The following is a 12,302-nucleotide window of genomic DNA, read 5'->3' as shown; positions in this document are numbered from 1 at the left end:
CTGTCAGGGCAGTACCCATGCTCGAGGTGAGTCCTGCAGGGCTTCCTGGCTGGTCCTCTCACCTACTGTGGCTCCTCTGCTCCCTCTCTCACTGCTCCTTTTCTTACTCTGGTGGATCCGCCCTCCCCAAATTCAAGTCTCTTCTTGACCATTTGGGGCTGCATGAAAACAAATAGCATTTCTCCCCAAAACCTTCAAATATCACATGATTATAGTAAATCTCCCTAGATAATTTTATTGGATCAGTTTCTGATTTTTTAAAATAATTTTTGCTTACTTATGGAGAGCTTTCTTTTATTTTTGTACTCTTTGTATCAGTTTCCCCATCTATAAAGTGGGGACCATAGCTGTACTTAACACATAGGGTTGTTGGGAAGATGAAATGACAGAACCAGGGTGAAGCATTGTTCCTAGCACATAATAGGCAGTCAATAGACATCAGATTATATTATTATGTAATATAATAGGGTAGGGGTAGGGCAGGTGTCTCTGGGTAGGGTTGCCAAGTAAAATACAGGACACTCAGCCAAATTTTCATTTCAGATAAACAACCATTTTTTTTTTTTTTAAAGAACAGTCATGTCCCTAATGGGATGTACTAAAATTGTATTATACTATACTAAAATGATTATACTTACACTAAAAATTTATTTGTTCTTTATCTGAAAATTAATGCAGGCATCTTGTGTTCTTATCTGTTAAATACAGCAACGCTATTCCTGGGTAAGCTCCTGCTGCTTGGTGGGCAGGGACCTGCACCGTTCGTCCTTGTTCCCCTGCCTGGCACTGTGCTTGGCATACATCGGTACCAGAAGTGTTTGTGGATTAAATGAACTGAGACCACGTTGATATCTGAAGCCAGCTTGCTCCCCGCTGCCCCCAACCTCCTGAGGTCTACCAGATGCCCATAGTGCACTGGCTACTTCTCCTGGTCTGGGGTGTGTGGGGGGTGATTTTGATACATGTCAAATGTGGATAGAAGCTAGAAGCAAGAGTGGGAGTAAAAAGAGAGATTTGCAAATGACCAAATAAGAAGAGTGAAGAAGCAATAATAAAAAACGTGGGCCAGAAAAGTGATCTCTAGGTATGAGGTCAATTAATGGAAATCTCACCACAAAGACTTTCTCTTCTATACAATCTTTCCTTTTTCATGATATAGAAATTTGTACAACAAGAAGTCAGGGGACAGGGGTCATAATGAAGAGTCACCAAGGCAGCCAAATCTGCAAGAGGGACTAAAGAGAACTTTCTGTCACTGGACATCAGTCCACCAGGGCTTGTCACACCGTTTTGCTGGCATGGAGTTAAGAGAAGTTATGGTTCCAATAGGCTGGAAAGTCAGGAAATAGTAGGTAGAAGTTCGAGTTTATAATAAACACTCACTGCTCCTTCACTTCTCCTCCTCTTGGTTTTTAAATTTAGGTAAAAAGACAGGAGAGAATTTGTTCAAAAAACAAAGGTCGTTTTCCAGAGATAAACTCTGCATTCCTCCTAGAGCAAGGAAAGGCATCCCAAGTGTGAAAGTTCTGGTGGAGCCATTGGTTCTGTGTGTGTTTACTTGTGGGGGATGGTGGAGGTGAAGGCCAGTGGGCTGGGGCTGTTATTTCTTTTCCATTTGTCACTTTTAACTCCAGAGGTAATTTTATGGACGTCTTTGTCAGAGTTCTATAATCCTCTAAATATTAACTTGGCTTTAACTCAACACGCCACATTACACGAGGCTCAGATGATTTCCAGTCTAAATGATTTCTGGTCTGTGTTGCCAAAGTAAAGTTTTTAAAAATACCTCTCGGGCTGCCCAGGGGAGGCCTAATTACCTTCCCCTTGTGTGAGTGGGACTCCGCTTGGAAACAAATTGGCCCTTGGGCAGGTCTCTGCTTTCGCTAAGCTGGGAGATGAGACTATAAAGCTGGCAGGCGGTGAGAGATTGGCAGCCTCTCTTCCCGCCTCCTTCAATCAAAGAAAAATAATATCAGTTAATGTTTGATGAACTTGGCTTATGATCCCATGTCCAGGATATGTACTTCTGCAGAGTTGAGCTTGTTAGAGGAGAAGTAGGAAAACATAATGGATCAAATCCACATGGGAGCCCTGCATTTGTAGGATGCTATGTTCCTAACTCTTCGGCAATTTCTTGGGTCATCAGTCATCCTAAGAAGGACAGAGATGACACCCCCAGTTCCACAGTGCTTTCGTCTGTTTCAGGACTGCAGTGAGTAATGCTGCAGGGTCACTACACTTGAATACCAAGGGAAAGGACAATGATAATCTAGGTTCTTGGTACTCTGTTGTGCCTCTAACTTGCTTGGTGGTTTAGCAGAGACCAGCAGAAGCCCAGTGATATGGGGACCAGAATGCCACTGGGAGAACTTTGCTGAAATGAAATGACTCCGTGGTTTATTTTATTCACACAAGGTTTAAAAAAGGAGTTTCAAAAGGAGATGTTTGTGGAGGCATGGACTGAACGTGGCCTTACAGGGAAAAGACCTATGTTCATGACTCCAGTATCCTGTTTACTAGGGATGTGGCAAACCTCTTCATGACTTCACATCTCATCGTTGTCATATAAAAATGGGATTCATACTGCATCACCAAATTGCTGAAAGCGTTATGTAAGTATTATATGTAGTCCATACAGAATGAGCATGAAAATGTCAAATGGTAAAACCTGGGTGGCTGCTGCCCAATGAGGACATTTGACACTGAAAGAAGGTAGCTTGTGCAGGTGATAGCAAACCTGGAAGATGACTTCTGCTCAAAGTCCCTCCTCCTGCTGCAGCATCCTACAGAGTGTGGACTATAGGACAGGGACCCTCCCTGCTGTGTGGGCATACGAGTACAAGAACTGGGATACGGAAGTAGTTGATTTGAAAAATCTCTGTATTGCATGTCTGAATTCTGAGCAATTGCAAATATAGAGAGAGAACCCCTTGCAATTAGAATAAAGTTTAAAAGCCCCGATACAGGGAAGTGACCACTGAATGCAGATACTCAGGCATTTGCCCTCTTTTCATTCAACCGACAGGAGGGAGACTAGGACGTGGAAAACAAATGAGCAAAAGGTGCAAAGCCCCTGCCTTTGCTACTCAAAGTGGAGTCACTGGACTAGCAGCATCAACACCACCTGGGAGGTTGTTGGAGAAGCAGAATCTCAGGCTCCACCTAGACCTACCAAATTAGAATGTGCATCTTCACAAAATCCCCAGGTGACCCCCTGGCACGGGAAAGTTGAGAAGCACATGCCCAGACAATGAAAGAACAGAAGCTGAAGAGGACAGAGGCATTTTCCCTTGGTCAAGCAAGGCTGCTAAGGATTTCACTAATTCTGCAGGGAGGTGGGACTTCAAACAATGTGTGCATTGTTTGGAGTTGTTGTGTGGTAAACTGTATGCTGCCCCCATTCCACAGTTTTGTCAGCCTCAAGCCTTTCGGGGTCTTTCTCAATTCCCAGGTAAAGGTACCTTGCCACTGATAAATGCTTGTTCAGATGTCTCCCAGATCTTTAGTCAAGGTTCCTGAGACTCGAATGGGCGGAAAGCTGCTGGATCCTAATGAATTGCCATCTGGATGTGGCACAAGTTACAAAAGCATTTGTAAGCTATAAAGGGATGTAAAAATATAAAGTAGTAATGTCACCAGAGCACTTTGAGTCACGGGTGAGAACTGTAAAAACAATATGCTCCTCTTTTTCTAGGCTAACTTGATAGTCTGGGAATATAAGCAGGTCACAGAGTCTGGCAGTAAGGATTAAGGTGGGAGTATCCACCACGAAAATGCAACCATAAGGGCATGGAGGAGAAAATGGTTAACATGTGGTTACTCACCAGCTTTTGAGGCTGGAAGAGCAGAAAAATGGTTATGGTTTCCTTTCTGATACATCCTCTCATAGTCTCTACCCCAAACACCATAGCCTATTCTGTTTTTACTGGGTAGAGACATAGGTACCCAGAAATGGAGGGATGGAGTTAGTCACACATGCTGGTGACTGAGCTGGGCCTAGAACTCTACACACAATCCTGTGATTCAATTCCTAGTCCACCTAGAATGCAACATTTAACTACAGAAAAGTCAAGCTGACAGCCTCAGGCTGCCAACTAATAAAAAGTTCACCTTTGCCTGATGCTTAATATGAATACCATAAAGAACTGTTTTTCCTCAGCTGAGCCATTCCACAATAGCTGTATCTCCTTCATGGCTGACGTGCTGTGTGTTCATTACCTTTCATTTATTAACTCTCTTTCTTTAGGTCCCAAAGGAAAGTTTGGGGAGCAAAACATTAGTTATTTAAAGAGAGTTCTGAGATTTATCCAGGCTCAGCTGCCTCAAGGATCGAATGCAATGCTTCTCTAATACCCATTTTTTTGTTTTTTAATTTTTATATGTCACAGACCTATTGTTTTTGTAAAAATACAGTAAAGTACCACAGAAATAAAATGAGTAAAACAATGACATTCAGGGTATAAGCCCACTGATCATGCATGTGGGTACTGCAGAAATGTCAAGTTACTATAAAAGTTCTAAACACTTATTTTCAATCTCTGCAATAACCTTGGTGTGGGCTGGAAAGGAACTGTTTGCAGATGGATGCTGGTTCACGAGCTATGCTTTGAGTAGCTCTAGTCTAATGGATATGCTAAGTGAGATCACCTACTCTAATGCCCACCCTGAACCGAGTACCGATATTGTTAATATTTACTGAGGGCTCTCTATGCACACGGTGCTCTCTGTTCTGGTCCGTTACATGTATTACTTCCCCCATAATCAAGTGGGCAGATCTATTACTCTCTCCACTTACAGATGGAGAAGCTGAAGCACAGAGATGTTGAGTAATTTACTGAAGGTCAACTAGTAAACCCAGCATTAAACTCTGCCTCCAGAGCTCACCCACTTCACACCCCTCCCTCCCTGCCTCTCAGTAGGTGTTTGGTTCAGGTTGCATCAGAATTTTCCCCACAAATAAGTAATACATATTAGGGTGTTGGTAATTGTGAGGTAACCAAGAGTTATAATATTATACCCTAATATCTCTGAGTACCGTCCTGTGGGAACAGACGCCAGAACAGAATTGACATCTACTCATTGAGCAATCCTTCACAGTGATCTGAAAAATGAATTTTGGCGTGCCCTTTAACCCAAACTGAAAAGGTGTTCAAAATTCAGGAAATGTCATGCAAATAGCAACTTCAGAGTTCAATTACGATTGTTACCAAAAGGAACAAGGAGTGCTTGGGGAGCCACACTAGCAAACAGCTAGGTCATCGGGCGTCAAGTAAGAACTGGTGCAGCCTCAGCTGTCACCCTCCCGCAGGGGCTCTTGGAGTCAAGCCCCTGTCACCTCTTCTCCTACAGCACACTTTTTCCTTTCCTCGAGGCGAAAACTTTGGTGTTCCTGTCTTGTTTGTAACGGGAAACCAAGCCCTAGGAGCCTGATGAAAAGGTATGTTCCTTTTCGGTGTGTCTTGTGTTTTGAACACTGCTGTGTTACAGGAAAGGGGCCGGGCTGCCCGGCAAGGCTGTAACTGCCCGGCTCACACCCCTCCAGGGCCGCCCTGCCCGCCTCCTCAGCCCTCCGCCCACATTTGCAGGCAGCCCCTCAGGGCCTCACACTCCCAGGGCTGCCTTCATTGTCTCCAAAGCTGATAATGATGTCTCCCACCTACATCTCTTGCTGATAAACGAATTCCTGAAATACCTTTATGGACGTTCACGTCGCCATAAATGCTGCTTTAAGGAAGGACAAATGGTGGAGTAAATGAACAACAGATGGAACATAAATGGTACCACATGTTCAACTTAACCTCTTCAGTAAGAAGAGGGGTTAAAATACCCAAAACCCTTCTTTCCTCCCCTATGCAAGGAGGGGTAACAACAGCCAGAGCTACCGCCACGAACGGCTGTCAGGAAGTTCTTTTCGTACAAGTGACCAGCATAGACCTCTCTGGATTGGAAAGATACACATTTTTATTTTTTATTTTTTTATTAAAACTCTGGTTACCTGGGTGGGGCGAAATTACATTTAGCTTTTCTAAGCAGGGGGCAAGGCTGACCAGAACATCACATGGTTTTAATTATGGTCCCGAACCTCCTCATGTACATTCCCTGAGCCAACAGTTGTTCTCAAAGAATCAATTTCTCTTTGTATAAACATGTCTTGCCTTAAAAAGTAGGAGTTCTTATAAGCATGTTTAAGACTATTCTCTTTCCATTGAGTAAAGGCTCTGAATATTAGCTCTCTCAAGTTTGGGGGAGACTAGAGGGGCACATACTTCAGGGCAGGATTGTGAGCGTGGAGGGGTGGGGGGCAGTCTGAGCTGGATGTGGGGGAAGTGGTACCAAAAGAGTCTTGGACAAGGGAAGAGAGGAGTCTTTGATGGGAAGAGAGGCACGAAAAGGGCATTCCATAAGGTAATGATAAAGGTGAGTGGGTACCACCTTTGGGAGGAAAAGGCAAAAGTCACCCTTGATATTCCTTTAAAATTCCTTTGAACTATCCATGATGTACTGTGAACTCTGTAAATCTCATCCACATGGAAATGTCAGATCCATTGGACTAGACTGAAGGAAGAAATGAAACTGTGAGCTAGTACTTAGGCATTTATACCACTACCCGCCAAGTACTACCATGGACCTAGAGGGGAGTAAGGTCTGGGTAGAAAATTTTATTTTGTTTTTGCCTGTCCTCAAGATATATTCCATTATGCTTTAATGTGAAGCCTCTGTAATCCTTACATATATTTAAAGACTTTGATGTCATGAGGACTAAACAATATTACATAATAAAAGTCCCTAGCACAGAATCTGTCACGTGGGTAGGAACAATTTAAATGCTTGATCAGACCTACAGACGCAGTCTTCCTTGCAAAGGTGTAGAGAGAAACTTGGCTTCCTGCCATCTGCAATTTCTATCTGTAAAGAGGCATCACTCTCACGCTCTTGGGCAATGCCTTCAGGGACTGTATGTGACCCCAGGATTAGGTGATGTGACTCCCAGGATTTCAAGATGGGAACTCTGGGTCTCACAGTTTGAAAAGGGTCTTTGCAGGCCATGTTGCTTGGCTACACTTTAGGCCACACATTGACTCAAACCCCTGGCTCTCCCTTCTTGTCCATTTCTTTGATGTTCGTTGCATGCATGAAATTTAGGGTAAACCGAAACTCTGGGGCTCTTCCAAGGAAGGCAGATTTCCTGGAGCCGTTCTCCTGTGAACGTGACCTCCTTATTCTATTTTCCATTCATTCTCCCCCACACATTTGTTTTATTTCCATCCCTGCATGTGTGATCTCTTTCCATTTATACCCAAATCAAATTTACACCTACCCAGTTGCTTTCGACTATAATTTACCTTTCATTTCCTTTTTTTTTTCCCAGGCCTGATTCTTAAAAACAAAAAAGTAAACACAAAATCTCACCACTTGCTACGACCATCACCACCAAAACAACAAAAGAACATACCACCCATTTAACAGAGCCAGAGAGTTGGAAAAGCTTTAATCACACGCTTTGCATTAAAACTTTTCTTACAAGCAGTTTCCCCCCCCTCACTTTGATGGCTTTGGCTAGGGTTTGAGGGAACTGTCACCCATACCTCTCAAGGTCCTACCATGGCCTGGGACTTGGGGCTGTGCAAATGACCTTGTTCCTTTCCCTCTGCTTTCCCCTTGTGCCTTCTCCTATTGCCATCTTTTCTTCCTATCCTTTCTGATTTCTCCTATTTACTTCCCACCCCTACTTTCTTTCCGCAATTTCCATCACTCAAAGTTTCCATCTCCAACTGGGGCCTGTGCCTAACCTCCTGCTAACACCACCTGTGACCAATTGTCCCCAGCTCTGATGGTGCCTGATTAGAGGAGCCTTCGTGACACCACATGCACTTGGCAAAAGCATCTTCTAGTCCACTGACCACTGTATGTTCAGCCAACACACAGTTGTCAGGAGTCGCCTTCTCCTTTAGCTTCCCCTGGGTCCTGACAGGCAAACGATGCAATGGATACTGGCTGCCCAGAATACTACATAATGCTCACAGTTTCAAATGGTATCAACCTTTCCCCGATCTTGACACCTTCTCTTTTCCAATCCATGATTGCTGTTATCCTCCTTTTGCTTCTCCAGAATTAATTTCAAAATCTCAATGCTTTGCTTGGCTGTCCTGTTTTTCAGCCTTTGTTAGTTTATTATTTAGATATAAACATTCTTTCCAAAACACAGGAACAAGAAATGTGCTAAGTGTATTTACCTGGTCCATCGAATAAAGCTCACCCAGTTAATCCTGAGTCATTTGGAACAAAGAAGACTCCTGTCTGCTTCAGTTTTTCCTTCTCTCTAGGATGCTAATTGCTTTTCTTTTGATAATCTTATAGTTTTGGCCTGAAGTCTAAAATCTGGCCTGCTGAGCTATGTGTCAGATTTGTAAATTAGATGACATCTGTTTTGAATTTTATCATCTTCAATTTTCTTTCAAGCTCTCTTCACTTATTCATTTCCCCTCCAATTGTAAGGATCAGACTTTGCTGGATGCTTTAGACAAAAGGGTCGACCTTTTTGCTTTGGGAGGGCACAGATTAAAATTACTGAAGCTAAATGGTCACAATGAAAGCTATTCAGGGAAAAGTTGTTGGGAGAGAAGCCTTAGCAACCATCCCAGAGAGGATGAGCGGGTAATACAAAAGGCTGGCTATCCAAACCAACGTTTTGAAGTTCCCACCGAATAATTATAATCAATTGAAGGAGACTGACGGTGAGAAGTATTTTTAATTGTATTTTGAATTGAGAGACGTTGAGGTAGTGGTGATGGCAGTGGTGGTAATACGTGAGGTGACTGGTGACCTTTTATCTCTTCGCATTTAATATTTCTCAGAAATATAATAAAGGGAGTAGACACTTAAATAAGTCTCATACAAGAAGACTCACATTTTGATAGTGAGTCTTTATTTTTTCCTCCTATCTACATACCTCCTAAATTCTTCTTTTCCTGGAGAAATTGTTTATTGCTTATTGTATTGGGCCTGCTTATTAAGGATCAATTTTCCTGTTAGAATGCCTAATGTAATACCCTTGTAGAACATGTTTTCCCTTTATATAAACCTCTTTCACACATATAATCGTACAGATGTCAGTTGGCCTCCTGCAACTTTGCGTTTGTAGAGGCAGTAGAGAACGGATGAGCTGCTGGCCAGAACATGTGCCTAAGCTGTCACATCTGATCCCTATGTCAGTCATCATGGAAGAAGAAATAAGCAGACTGGCTGTGAGCAGAATACAAAATGGCTCCCCCAAACACCAGCTGTAGAAGCTCTAAACAAAATTTCTGAAACCACATCATGAAAATTGGCTAACAGCGACTTTGTGCTTGCATATAAATGACAAATCCTCCCTTCATGATGCTGCCCTTGGATTTCTTGGATGCTGTCGTGTCTGGGCTGTTGCTAGGCAGGTCACGGGTCTGTGAAAATGGTGTTTTTGAATGGAATATGTATATAGCAGTGGTTGTCAACTAGAGGCAATTTAGCGATGTCTGGAGGCATTTTTGGTTGTCACAACTGAGGGAGAGGGTTGCTATTAGCATCCAGTGGGTAGACGCCAGGGATAAGGGTAAACATTCTCTAACGCAGAAGCCCCATAATCAAGAATTATCTAGCCCCAATTTTAATAGTACTAAAGTTAGAAACCCTGGTATACCGGGACATCTATACATTGAATCAGGAAACAACAGATTTTTATATGCTTAATCAAAAGTATGGTGTTGAGAGAAAAGGGCACTTGCAATTTGTCTTCCTCGAATGAATAGCTACTGTTGACTTTGATGACCATATTGGCCAGATAATATTCTCTGTGGAGAGTGGGCTAAGAGACTCCCTCATATCGGCTCCCCTCCCGCTACCTCTTTTCTTGGTTATCAGCATCACCTTCCATGTGTATGCAGTCACTCAAGCTAGATATCTCCGGGTTTTTGTCCACTCCCCTTCTCCCCTCCACACCTCCCACTGGTGATCAATTCCTCATAATCTGGAGCTCGCTCACTATAATGATTTGCCCTGACTTAAGGTCCCCACCACTGACCAGATCTGAAGTAATCTATTGTTAAGACTCCAACAATAGCATCCTGCTCTCTCTCTCTCTCTCTCTCTCTCTCTCTCTGAAGTCTGCTGTGCCTTCCAAATCCTTTCAGTTCTCCCCAACATTAGCCACTTACTCACTCACATAGTCCTTTGGTGAAGACATATTTATTGAGTGCCTACTATCTGCTAATTACTGTGCTAGGAGCTGTGATCACTCTCTGGCTTCAAATTTTTCCAAGCCTCCCTGTTCCTTACAGGACAAATTCCTTGCTTCCTGACACAGAATGTAAGGCTTCTGATAATGTGCCTCTGACCTAACTTTCAGCTTACTCTCCTAACTACATTGACATACTTGCTTCAGCCACGTTGAACCAACGGCTTTTCCTTAGTCTGGGTCCAACACTCTTAAGCTCTTTTATCTTTGCACGTGAGGAGTGTCCTTTCTATCCTCACTCATCCTGTGCAACTCACTCTTGTACCTAAACAGATGTCTGGCACATGGAAGCTACTCAATCAATATGGAATGAACTTAAATTTCACCTTCTCTGAGAAAAATTCTTCAGTTCCCTGGATGTTGGCTGTTGGTCAGTAGTCTCTCATGCTCCTTAGCCCACTGTATGCATTTCTATTAAAATCTTGTCACGTACTCTGACTCTGAGCTCCTCGAGGGATGGTGTTTTATGTCTTATGTTTTATTTTATGTCTCTTGGGACCTCTAGGGTCTGCACCATGCTGCGCATAAAGTGGACCCTTGTGACGAAATGCTCACTATTTTGTCAAGATGGCTTCCTGTGTTTTTAGAATCCTTGTTTCATACTGGAAATGGTATGCATCATTTGTTATCCCCAAAATGCACAAAATTTGATGCTAGTTTCAAATGGGCCCTGGACCTGCTCTGGAACTGAATACCTCCAATCATAGGATTTGAAGTTTCAGTCCATCCTCTATACTTAGTTACTGCACAATCTTGGGAAGACATTTAACCAGTCTCTGAGCCTTTGTTTCTTCTTCTGTAAAACAGGAGTCATGATATCTGCCCTCTTTCCTTGTAGGGTAGTCATGAGGATTGAATGAGATTATGAATGAAAGTACTTTGTAATTTCTAATGGTCATACAACTTTTCAAGTATCTCCCTATTCAAAATATAGTAAAACGAAAATAAAACCCCTCTCTCAATCTTACATAGTGTTTTTATTTTTTTCCCCAATCTTCTTGAAAGGATCAGTTTTGTGCGTTGTGTCCGTTCTCTCCCTTCGACCCCAGGCATCCTGTTTTCTGCCCAGTCACACCACCAGCAGCTTCCTCACCACAATCATCAATAATTTCCTGTGGATGCTTTTCTGTCCTTCCTTCACTTGACCTGACTCCAGTCTACCTCCCTCTGAAACATTTTCTTTACTGGGGCCAGAGCAAGCTTCCTGAAATATGGATTTTAATTATAACCTGCCATGTACCAAAGCCCATGATGACTCCTCACAGACCACAGGGTAAAATTCAAACTCCTTAGGAAGGCAAATCAGGCCCTTCATCGCCTGGTCCCTGCCTACCACTTCGTCAGCATTACCTAAGATTACTGTCCTTGTAACACACATCCTAGCCATACAGAATGACTTCTGTTCCCAGAAAGTGTCGAACTCTTTCACATGCTGCCCAAAAGACATGTGATGCAATGCCTGCTGCAATCAGGTCATCTTTCAAGATTTGGTTCCAAATATCACCTCTCTGTGAAGCCTTCCCTGATCTCAGCTTCCCACTCCTCTCCATTCCCGTTCCATGCAGAAGTAGACACCCCCATCTCTGTATTCCCCAAACTCCTTGATACCACTGCGTTTAGCATAACCTTCCCACTATTCTCTAATTACCCACTTAAATATTTATCTCCACTACTAGACAGTGAGCTCTTTGGGTACAAGGACCATGTTTTATTTCTCTATATAGCTAGTTTCTGGCAGAGTTCCTGGTACAAAGTAAGCAATTGTTAAATGTTTGTTGAGTAAGTAAGCTATACAGAACATCACTTGTACTACATTCTTATTCTTTTACCATGTTTTGTACACTTTTTAGAAAATTTTTTTGTTACATTTTGGTTTTCGTAGGTTTCGAAAAAATTCTGGCTAGTGTCATTTATTCAGAAGTTACTTTATGCTGAGATCGTGGGTTTGGCTTCCTTTGGGATTGCCTATAAAAGGAAGTGTAGCTGTCTGTGCAATGCCCACATGGATTCATAACAGATTCCTGAGTGCACA

At 42.8% G+C, this 12,302-nt stretch overlaps 1 protein-coding gene across 4 annotated transcripts in view; it reads right to left on the bottom strand.

Moving 5' to 3' along the window:
• VEPH1 (ventricular zone expressed PH domain containing 1) overlaps nt 1-12,302 on the bottom strand; it is a 203,339-nt gene that overhangs the window by 96,684 nt on the left and 94,353 nt on the right. The gene's annotated exons all lie outside the window — the stretch shown is intronic.

The sequence above is a fragment of the Rhinolophus ferrumequinum genome, chromosome 2, assembly GCF_004115265.2.
Source record: "Rhinolophus ferrumequinum isolate MPI-CBG mRhiFer1 chromosome 2, mRhiFer1_v1.p, whole genome shotgun sequence".
In the NCBI taxonomy this organism is placed as follows: Eukaryota; Metazoa; Chordata; class Mammalia; order Chiroptera; family Rhinolophidae; genus Rhinolophus; species Rhinolophus ferrumequinum.
This window is presented reverse-complemented; position numbering and strand designations above follow the sequence as displayed.